Consider the following 16,319-nt stretch of genomic DNA (forward strand, 5'->3'; position numbering starts at 1 on the left):
TCCCCATTCGCCTGTGGGGGTCGTAAATGTTCTTAAATAGTTTCCTAACGCAAATCCCACTGGCAATCATATTTATACTGTATATCACGAAATTTAATGAACAAAATCAATATTTATTCAAAGAGCTCCGAATATCCACAAACGTTTAGAGTCTTAATTCTGCAGTCTTTCTCAGTGTGAATTGTTAATATTAAGTTGACTACAATATTAAGTGGGAAACAAAAAAAAAAGTAGTAGTGACAAAAACAGATCAGGAGTGTTGGACGAATGTTGCAGCACTTCCGACTTGCATTGCTGTAGCTGAAAGTGTCGCTCAAGAGCAGTTGGACGTTTAGCGTTATCGTGGAGACTATGAAACACATTAAGCTGCCCGACCTTGCCTTTATCTGCTGTAACTGTTCAATTGTTTTGTTGCACAAGTTATTAGTACTGATCTGTGTCAAACAAAAAACGCATTTTATCTCTGAGTCGTAGTGGTAGTCCAATAATTTGTCACTTGCATTTCATTAATGGTCTGTTCTTGATCTGGACGTGCCAAATCAAGCACAGGCTGTTGTAGTAAGTCATATTTGGACGTATCCAAGTTGTGCACAGCAATAAAACTCTAACTGCTGTTCCACCTCTGATATTTGAATAAAGGTCCTAGAGGACTTCATTATCTGTTCTGCGGCCTAACAAATCAAATTTCACGGATAAAATCAAAACAATCTATACACCCCATATGGATCTCATCCAGGATACACAGCAGAACTGCTTCCAGGAACAGGAGAGCGAATTCGCGTTCCTGGAACCAGAGAAAGGTGTTCAGAGTTGAGCTAATCAAATGTCCAAATTGCAGCAAGTGCTGGAAGTAAAGGAGTTAAAATGAACTAGTATTGCTGAAGCATGCTTTCAACATTTTGATGAGTCCCTATGACGACGAATCCAGGCTGTTCTGAGGACTACAATGAGGCGTAATTACTATTAGGTATGTGTTGAGGGTGGAGAGAATATTATTATTCATGTGGGGACTAATGATATTAAGCACACACGATCTGACGATTTGTTAGACAATTAGAGAACCATGCTGAAGAAATGCAGCGAGTTAGATCAGAATGTCTGTCTGCAATTCTGGTCAGACATGATAGGAATGATTATATGCTGAAAACCTTGTGGATTAACTCAAGACCTGAAGGAATCTGCAACGCTTTTGGGGAGAAAGTTTTATGAGCTTGGCCTGCACTTGTAGATAGAAGGAATCTGTTTTGTAGCGACGGGATACATTTAAACAAAGGTGGTGCAAGGGTTTTTTCTGATTGGGGTTGGGTGATATCTGATATCACCCATCCCCAGGGATTAATCTCTCGCCATTGGGAAACTTTTTTCCTTGTTACAAGGCATATTTGAACTTAATTTAATGATAATGCAAATGAATGAGCACAATGTTGTTGGATGCTAGGTCCCACAACAACCAACCCAACAACACGCTAATCCTGGTTACAGCTACTCTCAAGGATATATTGCAGTGCAGCCAATGGCATCTCTAGTAACAAATCAAGCCAGCATACAATCCAACAACCATTATCAAGCCAATCTATATGTGATCAGCTGACTAATTTTGATCCAAACCAACTCAATTGTTCCTGAAGACCAATTGAGTTTAGTTTGAGTCCTGCAGGGCAACAATTGAGTTAAGCAAGGCCTTTAGGAATGGTGTGCCCAATCTCACTCCCGGCGCTAAAAGGAAAGGAAGGTCACCATGGGTCGTGAGCCCGTTTTTCATGGGTGTTCATCGAGGACAACCGGGGAGCCCACGGAAAACTCCAATCAGATTGGCAAGCTGGTTGAACACTGGACCGGAAACGAGTGTGCGGATTGGATGTCCAAATACCTAGTGCAACACGCCGACGGATGTCTTCGTGTGCGTGTTGCAAACAAAACGAGTCAATGGATCCATCGTGCATTGAGTCCACTATCCAGTTGGTCGTTGATTTATGTGGGCATGTTTTGCTGGCAAGAACTCGGACCCTGGTGCGTACGGACCAAGGTTTCACTGATGAGGTTTAACGCAGCTCTTAGGACCCCATGTGCACCTTGCCGTGTTGCATTTCTCTCGGACCGAAACAGGATCTTCCAAAACGATAATGCGTCGTGTCATTGAGCCAGCAATTTGCACGAGAGGTTCGAGACAAACGAACTCAATGACAGTCGAAAATCTAAAAAATCGTCTGAAGATAATTCACGCCTCTGATAAAGTCACTTTGGGAATAAAAGCTCTTCAAAGAGAAAAATTATTGACGTTTAAAGAGGCACAGTTAAAGAGAGTGAAAGTCTTGAAGGAGAAGAAGCCAATGCAAAAACCAAAGGTAACTGACATCCTGGAAATTATAAATAAGATTTTAGGTAAGAAAGACAAAGAAAGAGAGAAAAAACATTTTTATTGTCTTTCTCTATTTCATTATTTATCATATTTTATTCTCTCTTTCTCTTATATATTAATTTTTTTCACTTTCTCTCTATACATTCATTTTTTCGTTATTTCTCTCTATCTATATTCATATTTTCATTCTTTCTTTCTTTCTCTATATTCATTTTCTAATTCTTTCTCCCTTTATCTATCTCTTCTCACTCTCATACACATCTGTCCCCTCTAATTTTTTCGCACACTTTCTCTCTCTCTTTATTTCTCCCTTTTTTTTTCTTTCTCTTTCTTTTTAATTATCTTTCTCTCTCTCTCTCTCTCTTTGGTCATGTTTTTATTCTCACTTTTTTCTTTCTTTCTCTTCGTCATTTTTAAAATTCTCTCTTTTTTTCCTTTTGGCCAAAAAATAGAATTCATCCTTTTATTCTCTTTCTCCTAATTATTGTTTTATTCTATTCTCTCTCTCTCTTTTTCCATTTTTCCCTCTCTCATTTTGTCATTCTCTCTCTCTCTTTCTCACTCTGACACGCATGTTTTCATTCTCTGTTTCTCTCTGTACATATATACATCGTGTTTTTTTTTTCTATCTCCTTATTTTTTGTCTTTCTCATGTTTTCATTCTCTCTATCTCTTCCCCCCCCCTCATTTTTTCACTCTTTCCTCCCCCTTGTGCTTAGTGTATTTAAGGTAAACTTCTGTTCTCTTTCCTCCAACTCGATTTTTACTGGCGTTGCCCCCGAGTCAGCGTATAACCCCTTTGCGTTTTTCAGATGACAACATTTCTGCACGCATGCGTATGTCACAAAGAGGGAATTATCTTGTCAGCGTTGTCATTTCGCTTACACGAGGATATAGTCCATCCTCTGAGATTACTGTCCATAAAATGCCATCATTATTTGAGGTGCATCGTACAGGATGTTGAGGTACCCATTTTAAACGAAAAGAAAAAAAAATTGCAAAGAACGCACATATAACAGCAACAAAACACAAAACATATAAGTAAAATCCCATTACTACACCACCCCCTCCGAAAAAACACGACTTTCTTTCTCTTTCTTAGATTACCTCTTTAATTAGAGAAAGATTATGAAAATATTCTCTAACGAAGACAAGCTGATATGGCCAATTTCCCTCCCTCTCCAATTCGCCAATGGGGGTCGTGAATGTTCCAATGGTTTCCTAACACGAACCTCACTGGCCAGCATCTTAAAAGCCTTTAAGACAACAGTATGAGTTTCAATGCATTATTTCCTTCAGCAAACAACAAAACATGATTATGCCACGTCACTGAAAGCTGTCGAGAAAATTTACAAGAAAACATCCCAAAGTGGCAGCATCGTAGAAGACCGAGGACACATTAATTAGGCAAGTTGACACTTTAAGAGCACAAATGCAACTTTTCCTGAAAATTACGACAAACTCTTTAAGATTTATGGGATTCTTGGGTTGAGAGGACAGATATACAGAGAGGACAACGGGAGAATTAATCAACAAGAATATCCACAAACGTTTCGAGTCTTAATTCTGCAGTCTTTATCAGTGCGAATTGTTAACACATATATCAGGGAAATTAATCAACAAAAAATATTTATTCATAAGAGCTCCGAATATCCACAAACGTTTCGAGTCTCAATTCTGCAGTCTTTATCAGTGCAAATTGTTAACATATAGAAAATCAAGTTGACTGTTAAGTGAAATAGAAACAAAGCCGATTTAACCAGTATTTCAATATAATTTCTAGGTCTCGCTGAGCTTCCTTATTCATAATACTCTGCAATAATACGTTAACCCATATGTTTTTGTGAAAAGTTCGTTGTAATGAACAGTGAAGATAGTGACAAAGACAGATCAGGGCTGTTGGATGAATGTTGTAGCACTCTCCACTTGTACCGCTCTCGCTGAAAGTGTCGTTCAAGAACGGTTGGACGTTTGCGTTGTCGTGTAGACTATGAAACATATTAAGCTGCCCGGTCCTGACTTTATCTGCTGTAACTGCTCAACTGTTTTGCTATAGTAACTAATATTACTAGTTATAGTAAGTAATATTTGGAAGTATATCCACGTTGTTCACAGCAAACTATATCCCCTGTTCCACCTCTTATGCCTATATTTTTATACAGGTCCTAGAGGGCGTCATTATCGGGTCTGCGGACACATTTAATCCAATCCTATTTATTCTAAACGTCTGTTGCACTTGAAAGACTTTTATAATTAATTCGCTTCATTGCACCATGAAATAGTCTGTTTATTTTGAAGAAAGTAGAGTTTTGAAACTCTTATTACCAACAAATTTGAGCCAACTGAGGCGTTCATAGTTTAAGTGAACTGCACGCTTTCAGAAGTGCATGATTCGGTTCGAACCCGGGAGGCATTCCCTAAGGTAATTGATCTTTCTTGGGGAAACAAGAACTACAGAAGACCACACACAACATAAATTGCTTGGAGCAATTCTTAATAGAGGAAGAGCGGGTTTGCTGGACTGTTAGACTCATCATTCAAGTGGCAAAGTTTACGATGACACTCAACACCCCAGAGAAAGAAAGAGAGAGAGAGAGAGAGAGAGAGAGAGAGAGAGAGAGAGAGAGAAACAGCTAACTTGCGCACATCACAAATCACAAAAGGCAAAGGCAATCATAAATGTTCAATTTATTTAAAAGGTTAGTTCAAAAGATTAGAATTTTATCTTTTATTAAACTGGACACAATGGAAAATATTTATCCGATGGAAGAAATCAAAATTTCGTTGATAAAATCCAAATGATCATTTCGCCCTCTATGGATATCATCCAGGAGTCCTCAATGTGTCCATCTGCGATTGAGATCTTTTAACAGGAATTTTACAGAACTGGTTCCAAGAACATGAGAGCGGATGGAATTCACGTTCCTGGAACCAGTGGAACGAGTTGTTCAGAGTTAAGATACTCAACTGTCCAAATTGTATCAAGTTTGGGAATTAAGGAGTTAAAATGGACTAGCATTGCTGAAGCACGGTTTTCACATCTTGTTGAGTCACTGCCACAATGAATCCAGGCTGTTCTAAAGACCACAGTGAGGCGTACTTAGGTAGGTGGTCTTAATAAAGTGGATGAGTAGTGTATTTCAGAAGAATACATCCAAAGTTAATTAGTATCATTAATTTTTTAATTATAAATATGAACAAACAATAATTATCGTTAATCCCCCCCCCGCGCACAATCTTTGGGAGTTACAGCGTGGATCAAATGTTCTTCAACAATTTAGAAGATACTGCTCATCAAATAACACTCCGAAAAGTTTTTGGAAACTTTATCGGAATTTGACATTTAGCGACCCATTCCAAGGACACAGAAAGATGAGGCATTGGCAAGAGCTTGACTGTATACGCTCAAATGGAAGTCATCGAAGCATCAAATTTCATTTTTCTTTTAAAACACGACACTGCATATTTTTAAGCGGATTGATCACTTTTACCACTAGCTAACGCTAAATGTGAGAATTTCAGATCCATCCTTTCTGGTTGCCTATAGCAACCGAATTGTACATCTCACTCTTGCTGTGGGAAGTTGTCAATGTTTTCGTGTCTTTAAAGGAAAATGCCAGAAATAAACGAATATTGAATATCGATTACTTACCACTTTAATTTAATAGAAATGCTTTAACCCCCCCCCCCTTTTTTTTTTGGTTTATTGTTCACAAGTTTTCGATTTTTGTTGCATTTTGTGTGTTTTCTTATTTCATTTGCTGGCTTCAACAAATCTCTTCAAATATCAGTGTTTTGTACTTAAACAACTTAAGTGTCCCCTTTCAGCTCATTTCAGGATTCTTTTCGACCTTGCAAAAGAAAATTTATAAGAAATACTATATCGATCTCTTTGAAGATATATTCCCCCCCACCCATCAAATTTCTTAATACTGCATTTACCCTGTTCGTCTAATGTCCTCAGTGGTAAGAACCTTAGAAACTTTATGAAGGTCTTATGGGTGATGGAAAAAATACTGGAGTTAAGAATATCATAGACCTGATCATTAACCATGAACCACGTTATATCGTTATACAGAAAATATAATTTAAAGACGATTTTTTTTAGAATATTGACCATTGCTTAAAAATCAAAGACTCCATTGCGCAAACAACTGTGGAATATGAGGACTTCTATAGACCCAGGTTCTCTTGGTTTGGAAAAGCGCTAAAATCTCCAGTCCATCAAGGTAATTCCCAGAACGATTTGAGTAACTGCAAACAGGTTAGTAAGAGTTCAATGGTAGGGGAAAAACCATGGAAGCAATTATTAAAAATGTAATACAGGGTCTCTACATGGAAGTTTCTCAAGGGTCAGGGTTCTGTAAAGAACCCTAATGGGTTCCCTTGAATACATAAATCCATAATTTTATGTATTTAATTAAATACATAAAATTATGTATTTAATTAAATACATAAAATTATGTATTTAATTAAATTGTACTTATGTTTTTAATTAAATAAATAAATGCATATCTTGGACATATATAATTATTAGAACAGAAATATGATTAATTATTTATATTTTCGTGTTCATGATCTGATCACGTGCTCCATTCAAATCCTACGTGTTTCATTATACATCTACATTTGGCTTTTTTGTGTCTGTTAGTTGGTAGTTTTATAATTGCAACTTATTATGCAATAAAAGAATGCAATAACCCATACATTAAATTGCACAAATAATTAGAATTCCAAAGCAAGTAAAAGCAACTTTCCAAATTACCATAATACGTGTTAGTTTGTTTATGCTTGGCAACTTGCCAACTCTTTTAGTTACACCGCGATTGTCACGTGATAAATGATAAACATATTGCCATTTTGTGTACTTTTTATTTATATTAAATAATGCTATGTATCTATATATTACATGGTACAGTATCTTAATAATAAATTATAATGAATATTCATTAATTTGCATTATTAAATTATCATAAATATGTCCGCTAGGCTGAAGATTACGTCTGCTTGTTCTGTGAACAGAATAACATCAACAAAGAATTGGCGCCATCTACCGGGAGATAAGCTTAACGCCAAACTTTTATTTGGATTTGAAAAATAAATCAAAAATTAATATTTATTGAACAATTTATTTGTTAATTTATACGTTTGCGTTAATTAATTAATATTTAATTAATTAATTAACTAATAGTAGTATTTCTTGACGACTAAGTTTAGTAATTATCATAAATATGTCCGCTAGGACAATTAGGACATTGTATTCAGAAAGAGAACAAAACTACTTTACTGCTTGCACCTATCTCATATCGTAGAGGTATCTCACCACGAGCTGCCTCAGTACTGCACTATTCGAAATTCACTTGGGATTATTTATTTACTTACTATAGCCAATAAATAATTTAACTAATTCTGCCTTTAAAGGATTAGTTAAATTATTTAATAATTATTATTATATTTTGTAATTTTTAAAATATAAAAGGTTAACATGGATGCTAGGCACCATTATTTGCTCGACTGCAGCCTTTTTGTTACTTTGTAAAACTCAGGTCAGCCACCGTTGACTTTTAGCATCGACAACCGGTTTATAATCACCATATATAACAACATCGATTATTTAGGAGGAATATAAATAAACAATGTACTTGTACCACAAATAATAATGTGCATTGATTATTTAGGTGCTATACACAACTACGTAAATGGGATGAGTTTGGGTAATAATGGAGTGGATAATGTTGTAACAGAGTCAGAGTCCCCAAGCTCGAGGTTCTTATTTATAATGGGGAGATAGAATTTCATAATTTATTTTTTGGTTCAAGCCTATGAATTGTGCAGACGAATAATTTTGAGGTCTTGGTAACCCCAAGTTTTTTGGACATTTTGGCCCTTTTTGATTTATTGCATTTAGGTATCTATCATTTTAGTGTAATCTCAAATTAAATAGAAATTTAACGAAAATTATTCCTCAGACTAGAGCAGCAGAGCAACAGGCTCAAAATGAGAGGAGTGCTGTTGATCATGGAGAACTGAAGGGTAGGTTCTCCCACGAATCGCGGCCTTACAATGTGTGCAACTTGTGCGATGATTACGGGAACAGTTCCCGACTTCGCCTTTTGCAGTTTACGCAGTAGACTCTTCATTTTGGTGGGGACATTCGGTGTGGACGTGTCCACTGCGAGCACAGTGTCTGCAAGAGGGGTGTGCATTGCAGCCAAGGAAGATTCTATCAGTTGATAGTATGTACTTGTAGAGGCGTGGAGAGAGAGAGAGAGAGAGAGAGAAAGAGAGAGAGAGAGAGAGAGAGAGAGAGAGAGAGAGAGAGAGAGAGAGAGAGAGAGACTAACAACACGGTGTTCTGTTAAACTGGATTCAGCCTTAGTGGGAAATCTTACGGTGGTTTCAGCTTTCACTTCCTCCCAAGATAACCCAAAGTCAATTATGTTCTTGTGAAAATGGTCTTCAATAAGGGCCTCATTGAATAGGTCTTTAGAGGTGCTATAAATCACTAACGAGGGATTCGATTTCCTGGGTGGGGAAATGACAATACCTGGAGTGGCCAGGGAGTTGAAGGTGGGGATACTAGACAAATCCTCTTGTTAAGCTCTGCGTGGGTAGCACAGTGATATCATCATCGTCGTCCCCACACTGGGTGGAAAAGTCCCGGATTCGAATCCCGGTGATGACGCGAGGAACTTTAATATGCTTTTTTCACACCATGGCTGAGTTAGTCGGTCTCAGGGACAGACAGCAAGGTTTTTTACCCCGGCAACTCGGGTTTTTCGTCCAACAAAACAGGCAAATCGAATAGAGAACACACGCAATTTACAGCCATAATAGACAATGCCCTGCACATGAATTTAATTATTCGGGGGTCTTTAAAATAATAGTTTTTTTTGTGAAGCTGTTTTCAGGAGGACACCCGGTTTCTGTTATATTTCAGGGATCTTACTTTGATATTTCTGTAGTCGGTCTTGAGTGTGTTTTGGTGAATAATTATTTTATATCATTGCTTGTTTTGAGCTCTGAAGACGCGTTGGCCCTAAAGAAGGGCAACGACTGTGGTTTCCTTTTGTGCTGGGATCTCCAGTATCATTAGTATTAACAGGCATACGATGCAAGAAAGCAAGCTTATACAGCATCATCCAAAATAAAAAAAAATACTCCCATTTCACCCCTCCATTCGTTCCAAATGCCTGTCCAGCTCAGCCTTAAATATATTTCGGCTATCAACTTCCACAACAAAAGATGGAAGTCTGTTCCACCAATCAACTACCCGCTGGCTAAAGGCAAATTTCCGCACATCTATTCTACAAGTGGCTTTTCTCAATTTAAATATGTGCCGCCTAAGGTTATTAATCTGAGCAAGAGGAAGAATCCCATCAGCATTCAGCTTGTTCAACCCATTCAAGGCCTTATACACCCCAATCAGATCACCTTGCAGGTGCCTGCTCCCCAGGAGCTGCAATTTGCAGAAATTTAGCCTTTCTTGGTAAGAGCACCACTTTGTTCCCCTCACCAATCTCGTTGCCGTTCTTTGCATTCGTTCTAGCAACTGTACATCCTTCCTAAAATGAGACCTCCAGACCTGTACACAGTACTCTAGATGCGTTCTGGCCATTGACTTGTATAATGGGACAATCGCCTCCCTGTCCCCTCTACCAACATTCCTCTATATCACTGACAATACTCTATGACCTGCCCTGGCAGTCCGTCTGCACTGATCAGCGAACTTCATATTTGACTGCACAATTACCCAGAAGTCTTTTTCACTTTCCACTTCCCTGAGTGTAGTACCATACAGTTGGTGCGTTTCTCTTCGGTTATTGCTACCCATATGCAGTTTAATATGCATATGCACTTTGTATTTGTCAATGTTAAACTCCAGTTCACACTTCTCAGCCCATTCGCCCAACTTATCTAGATCCAGCTGGAGTAGCATACTGTCTTTACTGTCGTTAGCAACCCTGCCAACCTTTGTATCATTTGCAAACCTGGACATTAAATCCGATATACCCGCATCAATATCATTGACAAATATGCAAAATAACAATGGGCCCGACACTGAACCCTGGAAAACTCCACTAATAACATTTGTTCGCGAAGAGCAGTGTCCATTGATTACCACCCTCTGTCGTCTCCCACCCAACCATTCCTTTATCCATTGTAGCAACTTACTAATACTAATACTTCTTAATACTATTCTGCACCAATTTGTCCAGTAGTCTTCCATGCACAACACTGTCAAAAGCTTTCCTGAAATCCAAGCATATTATATTAAAATTATTTTTGGCATTCAGTTCCTTTGTGACCACATCATAGTATCCAATCAAATTGGTCAGACAAGCCCTCCCTTTAACAAACCCATGCTGTGTCTTTTGTAATTTGCCTTTTTCTTGAATAGCGGTCAGCGTGTGTCTTATTCGAACGATGCTTGCGTAGGAGATGACTCCGGTCAAGGGGCCAGAGAATCTGTGGTTCTCAGAGGAACTGCTTTCAGGACCAACAACAACATGGAGCTTGGAAAACGCGTCTGTCATCTTCTCCAGCACAGGGTGCTCGATCGTAGCTCTCAACTTTTCGTTGTCATTTAACAACTCAGTAGTAATGGTCTTCAGGATTGACCAAAGCTCCTGGACATAATTACCTGCTGTCTTAGTGAAATGGTTGGTGTCATTATTCAGGAATTACACTAGGATCCGGTGGAGTTTGTATATGTTCTAGTGCAAAGAGGCTGAATCAGAAGTGGCTGCTGAATAACAGCAGCAGCACTAGGAGTAGGAGGGACTCCTAGCGTTTGAGAGGATTTCAGGCCAAATGCAATGGTAAGGGCCAGAGCAGAAGGAGCACTTATTAGTGCAGGAGTCTTAGTGGCCAGTTGGTGAGTAGCAGTTGAGCTGGCTGGCAAGGTAGAGAGCATGGCAGTTCATCAGGGTCATGGCCAGAATCCACTGACAGTGGACGACCCTCACTTTGGGAGGGGTATTCTGCATGGGAAATGCCAGCCGGGTTCTTTGATCTTCTTCCTGTCCTTTTTCTTCTTCAATTCAAGGTAGACACTCTTTAGTGGAGTCTTAGTTTGGACAGTGGTTTGAGGCGAGCTACCGGAGTCAGGCCCCTCCTTGGTGACAGAACTGGAGCTCTCGCATATACTCGTGGTAGAAATTTCAGTCCGTACTTCCGAATGAAAAGTATGCACTGAAGTATATGAGTGTAGGTATGCAACTGGTCAGGGAATAAAAGCGTGGATGAAAGGCAGGGTGACACAGGATTGGTCTGTCCAAGTGGTTTAGTTATTAATCAGAGTATTGATTCGTAGCGTTTCCACTAGAGGAACTGCCAATTTCCATATCAAATCAAATCCACCACGACAGTCACATGACTCCTGCTCTACGAACAAAGCCCTTTGTTTCTAAGGAGAAGCAATGGCCACCATCTAGCTTCGTAATTTATCGTTAGCACTAGTACCCCTATGCAAAAAGTCCGTAACTCACCATGGTAGTATGCAAATAATGTGTTGAGTATACAGTAAGTCTTCCCAGTGTTCCAAAATGCAACTTAATAGCTAACAATCAGCCAATTACTACTAATTCCAAGTGAAACAAACAGCAGTTCATCAGTAAACAACAACAACAACCAGACTACTAAGGAGCAGCCATATTCGTTAGGAACAATGTGGTAGCTGGAGCAGCAAAGCAAAATTTCGAAAATCGTTAATAACATTGCGGTTCCCTAAAAATCTGGAATAAAAATTGTATGTACGAACTCACCAACTCAGGAAGAATCCAGGACACCAAATTATATCCAATAATGCACAAAGAATACCACAAATTTAAACAACTTTTGAAGAGCAAAAAATCATCCACCAACACGGTGATGAGCCACCTATAGTTCCAGAGAGAGAGAGAGAATGTGTGTTTAGCGTACAACGGCACCAGGGGTTCCCCCATCTCCGGTAGTATACATTGTAGGTGTGAATCAGAACACTGTCAATGCCAGAGGTTTAATGGTGTATGGATCTTGTATATGTGTAGTGTCGTGTACCGTTGTTCCTCTGGTAATTTGGCCGCTGGGCCCCTAATGGGACCCAATTTGCTTCTACTTCACCCCACGGAGGCAGACCAAGTAACGAGCATTATAGTTATTTACTCCTGCAGGTTATGCCATCTAATTTCCTGAGATTTCAGTGGCTAGGACCTAACAAAAACGCTATAGATAAGAGTCAGCCAAAAGGAGTACTATTTATGCAATTTGATGCCATTAAGTTTTTGGGAGTAGGGCTCAAGAAATTTAACAATGATTCGAACGGTAGTAGTTGTAAGTTAGAGTTGGAGGGTAGACTGAAGCTGGAGGGAAAAGACAGAGATATGGAGTCCATAGAGAAGATGACCCCCAAATCAGCGGAGCAGGCCCATGCCCCAATCTCCCTCCCGTCCAGGGAGTGGAGGCAAAGGAACATGCAAGGGAACGTGGCTAAGAACGCCTAATGGCAACAGCTGAGCTGCTATGGCGGTTGTTTTCCTCCTGGGACAGCATTCCACAGCATGCTAGCTAGGAACAACCAACAGCATGGATGACCTTGTGGTCCTTAAGGTTCTCATGGCCATCCGTCCATCTGGTGGAGAAGCTGGAATAAAACATGCAATTATATCACTTGCTCACAGACAAAACTTTTTTTTTTCTTTTACATTTTTTCCCCCCATTCATCCAATATTTTCATTTACACGAGGGAGGGGTGTTTTATTAAAGAAGCAAAAGGGACACCAAGCAGTCAATCCCGCCTGTCCAATTAGTGTCTTTTAAATAATTTAATGCTTGTTTAACCATTGCTTTAAAGACAAAGCAACAATTTAAAACCGATCTCTTTAAAGTCCTTTCTGTGAATGTTGTCATGTTTGGGAACTCAGTCTGTTTCGGTTGGACGTATGATATGATGAGGGCAGTACCAGCCTCCTTTATTCCTATCAGTCACATTTGGTTAATTCCCCACCTCTATGTCCCCTGGCAATGAGCCAAAGGAGTTTCCAGTGGAAGGTCAGCTCTGGTAAAGTCCCGGTAATTTCTGAGTCAGTTCAGGTAGGTTCAGTCATGTAGAGATTTTGTCATTCACTGGGCATGGGGAGGTAAAACGGCTGTTTATAAATTTGGTCTATTGATTTGCTACAGGGACTAGTTGAAGAACCTTTCTCTGAAAGTTTCGGCGGATTTCAAAAAATGTTTTGAGCATACTTGGTGAAAGCCTTATAAAAGACCTCCAGGATGAATTTGTGTTCTTGGCTCCTAGGAAGGGGTCTAATTTTTGTGATTAACTGTCTACGTTGATTTTCATAGATTACACAGTCATATAGAACGTGTGCCCAATCCTCGCTTTTTTTCGCCACAGGTACAGTGAGGGTCATCGGTCAGTCCCAAAAAAGTGCAATTTAACTTTAAGGAATCCATGACCTGTCAACAGAAATGTGGTATAAAGTCCTGGAGCATACCACTTAGGTGGTTTTGGGCTAACCATAGCCACCTGCGGAAAAAACCTTTTGGTAGTACTACTGCAATTCTACCAACTGTGCTACCCACGAGGGCATGGGACTTGTCGCAGAGAAGAAAAATGCATGGGGATGCATATAAATTATTAGGTGATACAGGTGGCTATGGTAGATATAAATTAGGCTGTTAACAAGTCACAAAGGGGATTAGCCAAGCTAAGGCATATTAGAAGAAGTCTCAGGCAAAGAATTCTTTACTTATATTAACAGTACAAGAAAGGGTTTGAATTACACTGGTTCCACTTGATGTCGCTGGATTCATTACCGATTCTCCCGTTCAGGTTGTTGACAAACTTAATTGGTATTTTGCATCTACATTTACTTATGAGAAATTCTTTAGGAAAATGGATGTCAGAAGTTTATCAAAATCTAACAGTGAGCGAGCTGAATGATTTTGTGATAACTGAGAAGAAAGTGGAAGAGGAATTGTTGAAGTTAAATATAAAAAACGCGGAAGGGTGATTGGGATCTATCCAATTATATTAAGGATGTAAGGAGGTGAACAAATCTTTAGCCATAATTATGAGAGCAGCTTTGGATTCAGGAGAGATCCCTATGGACTGGGGATGTGTGAATGGATCCCCAATTCACAAAGGGAAATCAAAGGGTGACATGAGTAATTACAGACCTGTTAGCTTAATGTCTGTTCGAGGGAAAATAATGGAGTCACTGATTAAAGAAGTAATGTAGGGCATTGTACAAGAATGGATAATGATCAATCTGATTGGTTACTATGATGTTTTGAAATGGAATTAGATTCAAAAAAATAATTTTGAGATCATATACTTGGCGTTCATGAAAGATTTTGATACTGTTGCACATAAAAGACTGCTCCACAAACTGGAGCAATGTGGCAGTAAGGCAACTTATTGCTTAGAGATTAAAGGATTTTCGAGTAGGCAAAGTCAGAGAGTTGTTGTTAATGGACATTACTCTTCGTGGACTAGTGTTATTAGTGAGTCCCAGGGTTCAGTGTTGGGCCCGTTATTATTTACTAAATTTATCGATGATATTGATAAAGGTATATGAGGATTAATGTATAAGTTTGTAGATGATACAAAGGTTGGAAGGGTGGTTAATGGCAGTAATCAGGGTAAGCTGCTGCAACAAGGTCTAAACAAATGAGGCCGATGGAGTGAGAAATGGCAGCTGAAGTTTAACTTTGATAAATGCAAGTTTGTTACGTGAATCTGTGATCATGGGTAGCAGTAATCCAAGATTAACTTACCAACTATGTAGTACTACCACACTCAGCGTAGTAGAAAATATAAAAGACTTGAGGGTAATTGTGCAGTGAGTTGAAGATGAAGTTCTCTGAGCAGTGCAGACATTTTGCCAGGACAGTTCATGAGGTTTTGTCAATGACACACAGGAACTTGGCTAGCAGAGATAACAAGTTAATTATTTCTTTGTATAAGGCTGATGATTAAACCGCATGATGAAGCCTGGAGGCATAATTTTAGGGAGGATGTAGATATGCTGGAACTGCTGGTGCAGGGAAGGTAACGAGATTGGCGAGGGGAACAAAGGACTGTTCTTACAAAGAAAAACTTATGTTCTGCAAATTGCAGCGTCTGGAGACTAGGCACCTGCGAGGTGATCTGATTGAAGTGTATAAGGCCTTGAATGGTTTCAGCAAGCTCAATGCTGATGGGATTCTTCTTTGTGCCCAAATTAATCGCCTGAGGAAGAATGGTTGCAGGATAGATTGATTGTTGGAACAAACTTCCTTCTTTTGTTGTGGAAGTGGGTAGCTTAAATAAATTCAATGAAGACAAATTCTTGGAAGGGATGGACTGATGATGTGCGAAGTTTTTTTTTAAATATACACGTTGTGGGTATGTAGCGGATAAGGTAATGTAAATGCAGTATTTCCTTAATTTATTCTTAAGCTCACTATGCTGAATATTTAATTATATTTGCTCTAACCTGATGAAAATTAAAACATTAAAACTGTTGTTTAATACAAAATTTGCAGTTCTCAAAATGTTATAAAATCTATTCTAGAAGTTTATCCAAGTAATTGTATTTACATGTTCGTAATGCACAGGGCCCATTTATGCTGAAACTAGTTAGACGTCCAGGGCCCTGTGAAACAGAATGGATCAGGTCGAAGCGAGGAGCCCAGAGGGACTCCGTTGTTTAGGATAATAAAGCTGGAAACTTTATCAGAGAACTGAGCCTGTCAGAATTTTTCCATCGATCTACAACGGATATTTAGCCTTTGAGAATGGATGATATATGACCATTGAAAGACGAATAGTCTCCAAGTAAATTCTGAACAGCGAATTTAATGATTAATTAAGTTAGTTTCGCGGAAATAATAATGCAAATTTAGCGATCAATCTATAAGGCAATTAAGGCTCTAAATAGAATCCAAACATGTTTGAGATATTAGGTCATCCTTAGTTGGAAAAAAGACA

Source organism: Mastigoproctus giganteus, chromosome 4 (assembly GCF_048544385.1).
Source record: "Mastigoproctus giganteus isolate SK-2022 chromosome 4, ASM4854438v1, whole genome shotgun sequence".
Lineage (NCBI taxonomy): Eukaryota > Metazoa > Arthropoda > Arachnida > Uropygi > Thelyphonidae > Mastigoproctus > Mastigoproctus giganteus.